Source organism: Acanthopagrus latus, chromosome 23 (genome assembly GCF_904848185.1).
Source record: "Acanthopagrus latus isolate v.2019 chromosome 23, fAcaLat1.1, whole genome shotgun sequence".
NCBI classification, from domain to species: domain Eukaryota; kingdom Metazoa; phylum Chordata; class Actinopteri; order Spariformes; family Sparidae; genus Acanthopagrus; species Acanthopagrus latus.
Window position 1 is genome coordinate 22,599,198 of NC_051061.1, and position 12,336 is coordinate 22,611,533.

A 12,336-nucleotide genomic window follows, 5' to 3' on the forward strand; every position below is an offset into this window, starting at 1 on the left:
CCCGTCTCTGCCAAGAAGAGACGAAGAAACCTTCATTATAACGTTAAAGGTTAAGGTAATATTAAATTGACTCCGGCGCTGAAATTGTTTGGGTTAAGTAAAACATAAAATATAATGCTGAGCAGGTACTAAATTAGGAAGGTCATATTAATTTATCATGAAAGGCTAATTAAACAGACATGAATCTATTATAGCTCCTCTAGTTTGACTGGCTGGTTGCTGCAGGCAGGAAAGAAAGAACCCAGTCCAGAAAACAGCCTCTTTTCACACAATGGAGCTCGATATATTGATTTGGTATTGCTTCAGGACACAAAGAGATCCCTGCTCTTAGCTTCACACTTATTTTTTGGAGGTGGGGGGCATCGCAGCAAATCAGATAACACTGTTAGAGAGTGAGACAGAACAGAAGGATTACCCGGTTAGGATGCAATAGGAAGGTTTTTTCTGTTTTGGCTGCAGCCCTCTGCTCTCGTCCCACCGGCCGATACGAGATGTAATTTTTGTCACACCAGATTGAGCACCTCTCCGTCGACCCGATGTGCGGCCCGGCACTCTGTTAGTTATGGTGACAGAGAGTGCGGCCATTTATCAGCCCGGGCGATTTCTTAAATGAGGACGTATTGGCAGGTGCCCAAAGCAGCGTGAGACGGGATGAGGGCTTCACGCCGGCTGCAGCCAAGAGTGCTGAAGCGACCGCGGACATCCTCCCTGGTTTTAATGGGGAAGAAAAGGGTCAGGGACGTTTTTCCCTCCACTGTCCATATGTTACAAGTCTGTGGACCAGAACAGACTGGCCCAGGCCACTGGACGTTTATTTGAAAGGAGCTCTGTGTAACAATTTGTAGCAATCTATATGTATAAATCACGTTTTATTGGGAATTATGTGAGTGGCCTCGTCTTTCATGGTTGCCTATACAAGCCTGTGGATGATTTGTTTAAGTTTAAATGCTGCTGGACTGCAGATTTCTTTCTGAAGGACTCTGAAGGTTGGACTTTTATGCTCTCGAGTGCCTCGTCTCTGCTCCACTAACAGAGCTGTTGCTAACATTAGCGCAGGAAATGAGTCTGCTAAACATGAACTAACACAGAAGGTCCAAAGATAGTAAATATCATTCCCTCTGTTAGGGAAAATATGTTCTTAAAGTTCAAACAAGTTGTGATCTGAATCTAAAATACATTGCAAAGCCAGTTTGTTTTGTAAAAGATGATGATCGATCAGTTTTATGAACACAGCAAAACAGGAAATGAGGTCGAGTCGTTCTGATCTCGATAAAAACGCGAGACGCCTTCAAGCAAACCTGACGAGTGTTGGTGATCTGATTTAACTCCTCTTGATGTAACGTTACCAAACCATTATACCTTAGCTAGCCAGTGAGCTAGCTTTTTGCTAAAGTTATCCTTAAAGATTGTGGCATTAATATATTGTGTTAAATTAAGACTTTGTGAGGAAGTTGAAGTTTTGGGTCTGAGACTGAGACCAACCTGACCTCCAATCAGTGAAACTCATGTGACTGGAACTCTTTTAACATTATAATGTTGCCTTTTAAAAGATGTAGATGTCTTTGATAACTGCACAAATCCACTATTAACATGGGACAAAATGTATATTAAGACATATTGCGCCTGGTCAGGATACAGCACAACCGACTATTACAAGGACCAAATATTATATTTTTAATCTTTCCTTTGTGTCCACGTCTGTCTTCCTGTGTGTATATATCATTAATGCCCTCATATAAACATGTTTTATGTGCATTTTCCCCACATTTGAATAATAAAAAATAAACAAGAGTGTGTTCATATTTGCATTCCCTGCGTCGTCACAGTGCTGCACGCTGGATGCATTTTAATGGGACACAAAAACAAGGCCCTGAAAAACAAACTGTGTAGAAAATACAAATGATAAACAAGGACTGCCTCAGAAATATTTCATAGGCTGTCTGTTCAAATATGATAACAAGACACTTTTTTTTTCTGTTTAAATCAATAAAGTTGGCCTGTTATCAATTATACTTCTTTTTGCTAAGGGTTGCAGTATAGCCGCAGTCGAAAAACAACGAGCCGCCTGGGCCACATAATGAGAGACGAGACAAGCTCGCTGATTAATTTATAACAAAAAGAGTCAACAAAGGAAACGGCATTGTATATCACCTGGTGCAGACAAGATAAGTACAGGGGCTAAATTATATTTGTTGAGATACAAACGTAGATGGATTACCTCTGCTCCCACACAGTAAATTAAAATGCAGCATATTCACCTCAGCAGGCGCCTCCTCCTCCTCCTCCTCCTCCTCCTCCTCCTGCTCCTGCTCCTGCAAAAAACATCTTTTCCCCCCCTTTTAATTTATTTGCTTATTTATTTATTTATTTTTCCATTTAAGCGGGCGGCAGGATGGAATAATAAATCGTCCTCTTTGGTGGTTGCTTAAGACTCATTAAAAATCTCTATAAAGCACTGGAGCCAACTGAGACTGTGTACCGTGTTGAATAGCCTGCAAAACAAATATTGTGCCTGAGCCATATTTTCTTTCAGGGATTTACATTAATAAGATAGTGGGTGTGCAGTAATCAGCTAATGGCAAGCGTGGCCAAGGAGGGCTAATAGCAGCGAGGTTGTGTTACAATTAGCCGGTGATTGCAGGCAACAGCTGAGACGCAGCGTTTCTGTCGGAGGGGGAACAGACTTTTGTCTTGCGAGATTGCCGTGGTTAAAAATCGTAACGCCTTCTGCAGTTTGTGTGCAAAATGCGGCCCACAAATAATCCACCTGTGATCTCTGGATATCTGGATTTCCTCTGGTGAACAAACACTGAGCGCTGAGAATACCGCGACGTCGAGTGTGCGTTGTGTGTTTGTTGCAGTAAAAACTCGGCTGCTCATTTCCAAACCTGTCACATAACTCCAGTCCCTCTTTTTTTTTTTTTAATACAGCAGTTAAACAAAGAACCTGACTGTGAGCAGAGGACCTGACCTCTATTCATAAGGACATCATGTAAGCCCTTGCAATAGAACAGAAGGAGTAAAAATAGCAGCCTCCTGGTTTCTGAGGTCCTCCCAACTCATCCTACATTGCTGCGATCCTCCAACATTTCTGCTCTTACGAGTTAGTGAGCGACGGAGGAAGAAGAAGGAAATGATCACAGACGACGACACGTTGGACCAATTTTACAAAAGGAAGCTCACAGTTTAGTTTACACAAGTTAAAAAGTAGTTCATGACTTTGAATGAGTTCACAGGCCCCCGAAAACTGATCCACGTTCAGAGGTTCAGATCTCCTACAGTCTGTCTGTTTGGGGTGTTTATCTTTTGCTAGAATTATTTGTTATTTGGTTTCCTATCATCGTTCAAATGTCTAAAGACTGGTCAGATGAAATGTTTTACAGGTAGCATCCAAGATTTTCCTGCACATGGCCGCTGCTAGTTAAGAAGCCAATGCAGAAATGCTCCTCTGTCGACACACACTGGTAGGAACGGGCTGGATAACTGTCCTTTATCCCCAGAATCAACTTTTATTTTCTCCAAAAAGGCAAAAACGTCGTTAGATGGGTTATCTTGAAGCCGACGCTGCAGCTCTGTAGCAAAACCCGTCAGTCTTCTGCTTCGTTCCTGACAAAACACAACGAATCCTAATGACTCTGTTTTTGGAAAATGTCTCAGCAACTATCAGAAGGATTGACATGAGATTCTAGAGAAACATGTTACGCTCCGGAAGAACCATCAGGCCCAAGTTTGTGACTTTGAGTCATGGGACTTCTGTATTCTTGCACCAAAAAAATGGAACAAACTTTAAGAGGTATAATCCAGATGTGTGTCATGAGATCAATTTATTAGAGTCTATATTTGATTCTTCTGGTTGTTGATTTACTGTATTTTCCATTTTTTGTTTTACGATTGTTGGGTTTAATCTCTTTGCTCTCGATAATAATTTCTCTATTTTCGTATCACAGTGGTTACTTCTGTATTTGTGCATGTATGTACGTATGTATGTGAAGTCAAGGCATCGCTGTAAAAGAGATTTATGTTCAGTTCAATCATTCCCAGAGTAAACAAAGGAGGAAGTTTGTACCGACAAATCTCTCGTGTTTGCTTATTAGTTGATTAAGAACCACCGGCACCAATCAGTAATCAGTCTGTTACACCTAAACACTTCGAAACACAGAAATAAAACAAGTACCTAAAGAAAATCAGGGCGGTAGCGTACAGACCGGGTGGAAAGAGAAAACATGAGAGAGGAAAAGTAATAAGGATGTTTTGGTGTGTTTCTGCGGATCAAAGCTGGAGGGCAGAAGGATTTCTCAGCAGGCGTCTGCCTCCCGTCAGCAGGAGGGAAACCGATTCCCTTCTCCTCAAACCTTCAGCTTGACTTTAAGACCTTTCGGACCTGACCTCGCTCATTAATGCTGATCATGAAGATTGCTTAAAAAAACCTTCTCAGGTATGTGGTCACGCTTTCGATTTAGCAATTAATACAATGAGTGCATAAGAGCGTGTCTTAATGACAATCTGGGCCAACAGAGTTATAGATTATACAAATTTATTACCCTGCGTCTGCGTCACTTCGGCTCTGATTCGGTGATCTTTATTCTCGGCGGTAATTGAGGGCAAGACAAAGTCATTTAACGCCGGAGCTCCAACTCACAAGAGTCGAGGCTGGAAGGGAATTAAATCTATTAGCTTTGCATACATAAATTATTAAAATGGTTAAGTTCACTTTGTTATGTTTTTAATTTGCATTATGTATGTTTTTTTACTCTTTTTAAAGAAAAAAAAAACAGCTCAGACTTTACTCTTCTTCAGGTTACTTTTTGGTTTTATAGTTACAGTGCTGTGCTCATACTACAGTTAAGTTTAGGCACAAAAAACACTTTAAAATCATCTTTTTTGTTGCCATAAACACGCCTGGAAATTTTCCTGAGGTCTCAGTAAAAACACCCAGTGTTTCTGTAACAAACACGGCTGGAGATTTACCGACTTCCTGTTATTTGTTCCCCAAAACACGGCTGGAAATTGACTGGAGGTCACGAAACATGATGTCCTGACTTCCCATCAAAAACATGATTCTTCTTGTCACCACTTACACGGCCTGAAATTGTCCCGAGGTCTCATTAAAAACACCCAGTTTAACACACCTGGAAATTGTCCCTAGATTTAATTTAAGGCACCTGTGTTCATGGTGACCAACATGTCTGGAGATGTACTGACTTCCTGTGAAAAATCTGTCATTTGTTCCCACAAACACAGCTGGAATTTATCTGGAGGTTTCTTTAAAACCACCCAGTTTTGCTGCGACAAACACGGCTGCTCATGTCCCGACTTCCTGTCAAATATCTGTTTGTTTTTTTTTGTCACCACCATCGCAGCTGGAAATTGTCCCAAAGTCTCACTGATATCACCGAGTTTTGTTTCGACATAAACAGCTTGAAGAGTTGAAGCTTCCTGTCAGAGATCTCTCCGTCTTCTTCTCTCCACCGACACAGCTGGAAATCGTCCCGAGGTCTCGTTAAAAACAGACGCTTTTGTTCCGTCTCTCCAGTCAGAAATATCTGGGTTTTTTTGGCCCCAAACGTGAAAAATCAGGTCATAAACATGTAATGTGAGCGTGATATGACGTGTTGTCAGTGTCAGTGTGGTTTACAGCCGGTGACATGTACAGATGTGAGCGGATCAGTGGTGGCTCAGACCGAGCCGGAGCTGGAGGAGTTCTGATTGCTGCTTCCAGTGATGAATGAGGAGACAGCGCCGGGTCGGGACCCACCGGCACCCTGCTGAGTTGCGCCTTTGCCCTCTCCTGGAGAGCCATCGAGGACGTTTCAAAGACTCTTGTTGTTTTGTTGCAACTCCTCTCTGTTTTCTAGTGTTTTCCAGCTTCTCTCTCTCGTCTCCTGGGGGCCGTTCGGAGGAGGTTCGGCGGTACAGCCGTTCACTCGCCTCACATTAAAAGACAGCGAGCCGTTGCCTCTCCTCTCGCAGCCCCTTTATGGTGGATTAATGATTTATTGCTCTGACTTCTCGCTCTTCTCATCTTACTTGGAGGGGGGGCAGTTTAACAAGCACGCTCGTTTTCTCCCCCCCGGCCTTCAGATAGTCCTCTCTCGCAGAGAAATGTGCCGTGGTGCCACCGTGTGCAGCACAGCTGTGACCCAGTTCAGAGACTTTTTCACCAGATCGGCCTCAGAGGGAGCTGAGAAATCCAGCGAGAAGCCCGAAAACCTGCCGGGCGGCAGCTTCTCCGCTCCAGACCCTCAGACCTGCTCCTCACATGCTGGTAACTCACGTAGACAAAATAACGTGAATAGAAGGCGGTCACGTGAGGTCACATGTCCCGTTTGTGACCTCAGCGCTCCGTACTGTACGTTGCTCCCACGATTCAGAGACGTCGTGTTTCTGTTTTTTTTTTTTGCAAACATCAGGGGAAGGAATCAACGGAAACACTCTCATCTGTTATCCTGCAGCAGGGAGCATCTTCAAAACAACCTTTTCGAGGTCCAACCCGGATGTTTCTCAGCTCAGAATGATAAAAATGTTCGCCCGGAGCGATAAAAAACATTTAAATCCAAAAATTTCTCCAAAACCGTGACCCCGGGAAAGCTGCGAGAGGAAAAATGTTCAGATGAGGAGAGATTAGATGAGAACTTCTCTTTGCTGGATTCCTCAAAACAAAACAAACAAAACATGTCTGCCTCCACACGTCCGCTAACATTTCCACTAAAAAACACCTTGAAAATGATTCAAAGCATCTTCATATGTTGGATTTAAGAGTGATGAACGAACTGCACACTCATCTATCTGTGTCGTGCGTTCTGTGGCAGCTACTTCAAAAACTTTATTTTTTATTATTTTTATCACTTGGGAGCAAACTTTTCAGCGTGCACACACACACACACACACTCTTGACTTCTGCAGCCATTGTATTAAAGCCGCAATAACCTTCAGGATGTTCTCGCTGATTATGGGTGCTTTGGTGCTGCACCGACATCATAGCCATAATCCCAGGGAAGAACATCCTCCTGGGTGTTTTTGCTAAAGGGCAATAACAACCTCATTATCGATACAGTTTGGAGTTTACGCCGCAGTTTGCCTGTCTAGGATGCTAAACAGAAGCAAAACAGTGTTTGCATCTGCTTTTAGATACGGTGAATATTTACGTTATGTGTCGACTCTGCAGACTCTCACACGTGTCGTCTCCGTCCGTCACGTATAACTTCAACGACGTGGAGTTCAGCCGCGTCGTCGTCTGCAGAGCGACAGGTGAAACATGACATTCACATGAATCTTTAAACACTCGCTTCTACAGAAAATCCGTCTCTTCCGAACCCTTTTATAACTTTACCAAACAGTTCCTTACGAGCGCAGCTGATAGTCATCTTAATCTTTCTACTATCACGAGATCCAAACCGCCCTGGATTCCTCCACAAAGCGGCGAGTTTTGTTTTAATCTCCTGGATGTTTCACTCTGTTTCCTTCTTCTCTTTCGTGCATACAGATTTCCCCCGTCGCTGATTTATAGTCTGCAGTATCGGAGTCTCTGAAATAGCTGTGAAATGGCTTTTTATTAGCTGATTTTATTCACAGCTCCGTCTTTTTTGAACCTGCACAATAACCTTCAATCTCTAGCGAGTGTAACCAGCACAGATCCAGGCGTTTTTGTTTTTTTTTTTAATCAAAGTATGATATAAAGTCGTGGTTTCCAGTGTCGTTCAGCCCATCAGCACATGAACGAATGTGAGTTTTGAGAAGTTCAACCAGATAGAGGAAGAAGAGGCCTCTTGTTGCCTTTAGCGAGATTAAAACGATCTTTATTCGCAAAATTCTTCTTCTTCCTCTTCCCCATTAATCTTCCCGCGACCTCTCCGGTTTGTTTTGACACCTTCAGAATAGTTTGGTGCGCTCGGTCCGGACCACAGAAACACTGAAGGGTAACTAATTCATCAGGCAGGTTCGGTGCGTTTCTGCATCAGGAGAGCTGGACTAAAAAATAGGCAATTTGGTGAGAGTGTTTTTTCCTAAAGGACAGAAGCTCAACATGTTTGTGTTTTAACCCTTCACTTTTTAATAGTTCAGCGCAAATCGGGACAAGAACAGAGAGATAAAGTCTGTGGAAGGTGGATGTTGAGGTTGATGAATGAGGCGACACGATAAAGTGACTTTCACCAAGCAGACCTGCTGTTCTTGACTACAACATCGTCGACACGATCTTTCACATCTCTGTTTGGTTTTTGACGACCTCGGGATGAGAATTAGGTTGTTGGAGACTTTAATCTGAACTTTCCATCTCCATCAAGTGTTCATGACCAAATCAAAAACCAAAAGATGCAGATTGACGATGTCGTGAAGGAGCGTGGGATCATGGGAAGTTGCTTATGAAAACCAGTCGGTTGTGAGTCAGACAGAAATGTCCACAGATGAGGTGACGTTGAGTTCTGGGTCTGAACTTTTGTTGGAAACGTTCGAGGCGATTTAACTCAAATGAATCCATCACAAAAAGGTTTCACTGCTTTTAGAAACGATGGAGAACAATCTGACCGAAGCTTTACTCTCTCTGGGGTTTTTTTTTTTGTTTGGCCTGGTGTTTCTCCACCAGCTCAACTGAACCAAGCTGGTCAAACAGAGGATACAAGCCCTGCTCTCCACACTGATAGACCTGTTTATGAGGCTGTCACACGCAGCCAGCCCACCTGGGAGCGTCGCCATCAGTGCTCGGGATGTCCTGGTTCACGGTTCTTGTTCAATCAGCGCTCTCCTGGCCGCCGGTCGTGTCGCCCGTGGCATTTTGATTGAATGTTTTCTATTCACACGCAGAACTCCCCTTAATGGCCCCTTTTCATGTGACAGTGATCTATACGCAGGTAATTACAATTGGCCATGATGGATAGTGCTGTCCGAATCACCACGATTATCCTGAGATTAAACATGTTTCAGAAATCCCAAATGTCAAAAACTGTTACAAGGTCACAGGAAGAGCCGCTTCTCCACGTTATGATTTATTTGAAATGATGTCACCGCGGAGCTCACCGGGAGTTTGTACGTTTGAATGTCGGAAACCTTCAAGAATCGAGATCACGTGATGTTTGCGAAAAGCTTCCACGTGCCATGAAATCAGACGGCGTGTACTCTACATACCATGTGTGCCTTGTTTACCGTGATTAAATCTCTTCAGCGTGGCTGTCACGCCGCAGACTGTGAAAATACACTCGTCTGATGTTTAGTCAGACAGGTTTCACCACCGGCTTATCTGACTGACGGAAGCCTGCCAGGACCGTGATGGATGCTTTCTGGAAGACGTGATGGCAGAGCGAGTGATGTGGAGTCATCCGTCAGCGTCTGCGCAGGAAACAAAATGGAGAGAATGGCATCGCAGTTATTTAAAGGAACAGTTTATCCAACAAAAAAGTACAGTACAGGAATTATTCCCTCCCCTCCTGGAGCTCCAATCTTTTACCGTGCCACAACTTTTTTCCTTACACACGGAAGTGCTGTTAGTTTCCACGTCTTTCAAGGTACGAGGTCATTTTGTGGTCATTATACGCAAAACACAGAAGAGCGACAACTTTTCCTGCGACCAGCCGAGCCAGATCAGCACGGCTCTCTTCCTCCCTGGGGTTTCTCCAAACAGTCGAGTTGGATCGCCAAAAAAGTTTCCATGGACGTCGATCCTCTCAAAGTCCAGTACTCTCCATCCAAAAACACCTGCTTTCTTCTCCACTGCTGGTAAAAGTATTTCTGTCACAGTCAATTTAAAAGCTGACAAAACAACAGTCACACAAGTCTCACAAGTCGGTCTGTTTGACTTCTTTGTTGCAGAAGATGCAACGTCCAGCGTATCGAGGAACACAAGAAATGCTTAGAAACTGAAGAGGTCATTAAAAGTTCAGCTCTGCGTGTTTGAAGCTCGATTAGAGAAAAAAAAAAAAGAGCAGAGCAGCAGAATTTACCAGAGCGAAGAAGAAACTGTAGGAGCCATTTCACATTTCTTTGGCTGCTGCAGTTGTTTAGCAGAATGCTGCATTGCTCACTTGACTTTCCATCTGCACGAGGGGGAACAAACGATGACTGAACTTCTCCTTTTGTGTGGATTGTTCCTTTAATCGTCCCGTTGGCGTGGACCTCTGTTGTTTCTGCTTTTGAGGCATTCATCTGAACTGTCATCCCGAACAACCATTTGTTCCTAATTGACCTCCGTTGTTAAATAAAGGTGATGTGGAATATAAAAGTGAAAAGATATATGAAGGAAAAAAAAAAAAAAAAAGCAGCTCAAGGTTGTCCTCTGAAAGCTCGGCTGGACGTCGGCCAGCGGAGGCCGGAGGAAGCCAAAGAGTTTCCTGAACCAAGAGGACAACCGCCAGAGAGACGAGGCTTTAAATTGTAATTGGTCTGATTAGAGGGACTCCTACGCCAGCACTTCTGATTAAGTGGAGTGATGGAGGTGATAAAGGCCGACTGGCAGGTGGCGCTGGACCATTAAGCGAGCAGAGTGAAGCAGAAGTTTGCTCCTGGCTGGACGGGGGATCCCGTCCTCTGTGAGCGGCGAGATGTGACCGTATCCGTCATTTATCTCACGCCGGCGTCGGCTTCACGCGTCTTGCCGCTGCAGCCATTCACGGGCTGACACACGCTGCGAGTGTGAACAAGAAGCGAGGGCAGAGGCAGGAACATTTCTGCTCCGGGAGTTTCACATTTTCCTCCTTCGGTCGACGTTTAATCGCCTCATTCTTTTTCATTCTTCTGCGTTTATGCTGCTGGACCCCTAAACCCCTTTTTTTTCTCCCCCCTGCACCTCCTGCAATATGCACAATTCAATAGCTGTACTTATATATATATATATATATATATATAATAAAGCTGATTAGATTTCCCCTTTTTGGAGACACACCAACAAGTTAAAATTCAGTTTAAAAACAATAAATGGGGAGAGGAGGAAGCTACGATGCTCATGTGGCTCTGCAGGGTGTGAGCTGTAACTGAGTTTACACACCACAGACACAAACAAGCTTTTTCTTCCAAATCTGGTGACGTCAGGCTGTTTTTTTTAAATGTTTTTAGTTTTAAAAAAACACACACACACACACACACAGTTTCTGCTGAATACACAACACTTACTATGAGAAATAAAAGCACAAGGGGCATATTCTTGTTAAAAGCCTTCCTACTGTCGGCCTCGCGGTGTAATTTCAGGACACGAGTCTTGATAAGGAATTAGGTCGTGTGCGCCGGGTGAGGAGGAGGAAAATCGTGCGCCTGGAAAAAGAGAATATTATAACCACGGAGGAAAACTTAAAGCTTATCCTCGCTCCTCAGCTATATATGTGAGACTGGATTTACTGCTGTGGACAACTGGAAGTGACACTCAGCGGCCGAGTCAACTGTGAACGCCGCGTACAGTCACCACAAAGACTGACGATCTCGTCAAACGGCCTCATTTTTCTGCATTTGTTGAATATCGGAGGTTAGTTAGCGAACTTATGAGATCATCACGTGCGACAGGAAAGCTTGTGTCATTATTTTAATATCTCTACTCTGCAGTGTGAGGAAGGCTCTTTAAGTTTGTTTTAAATCTTGAATTCACAGTTTTTAGTCTGAGATTGTTGGCCTGTTTACAGTTTTAAACTTAGAAATATGTAATTTTTTTTTTTAATCCATAAGTTAATAAACAAGTTCTGTTCTCAGAGGAAATATGAGGTCCCAGAATACTGAAGCTAGAGAGGTGGCAGGGTCCGCCACAGGGTCCGTGTACATTTGGGATAATGCGAGCGCACACCTCAAACAAAAAATCTACTTCAATGCAGAAATCTTTCATATCACATCTTGGTTTCTTTCGGAGGAACGACCCCAGCGCTGGAGCTCAGATGGCAGTGAACGCCTCAGATGGCAGTGAACGCCTCGCTGGACACAGGTGGATGATGAAGGTGGGGTTAAAAGTGCTACATGGAGCAGCAGCAGCAAGTGTTTGCGGTCGTGTTACTGCAGAGCTGGTAAATACGATGCGGAGCAGCAGAGCATTGACCGACACGTCGACTCACAACTTGTATATTTGTTGGAATGGGAGTCTGCAAACACATCTGAAACATATCAAATACGACGTGATGTTTGCAGTCTGAGCTCTGATCCCGTCACTCCCCGACAGAAGAGGAGGAAAAAGTAGGGAGTGACAACAGCAGGCTGACTCACAGGCTGCAGAGACGCCGGAGTGGAATCAGGGTTTTATAAAATGTAAGAGAGCGGCGGCGGGAGCTGACAGTGACGAATCATCTCACAGAACGTACGTGAGCATTATTCACGTTAACGTGGTGAAGTCGAGCAGCGATCTCTCAGTTTCTCAGCGTGGAGTAAAACGTCTGG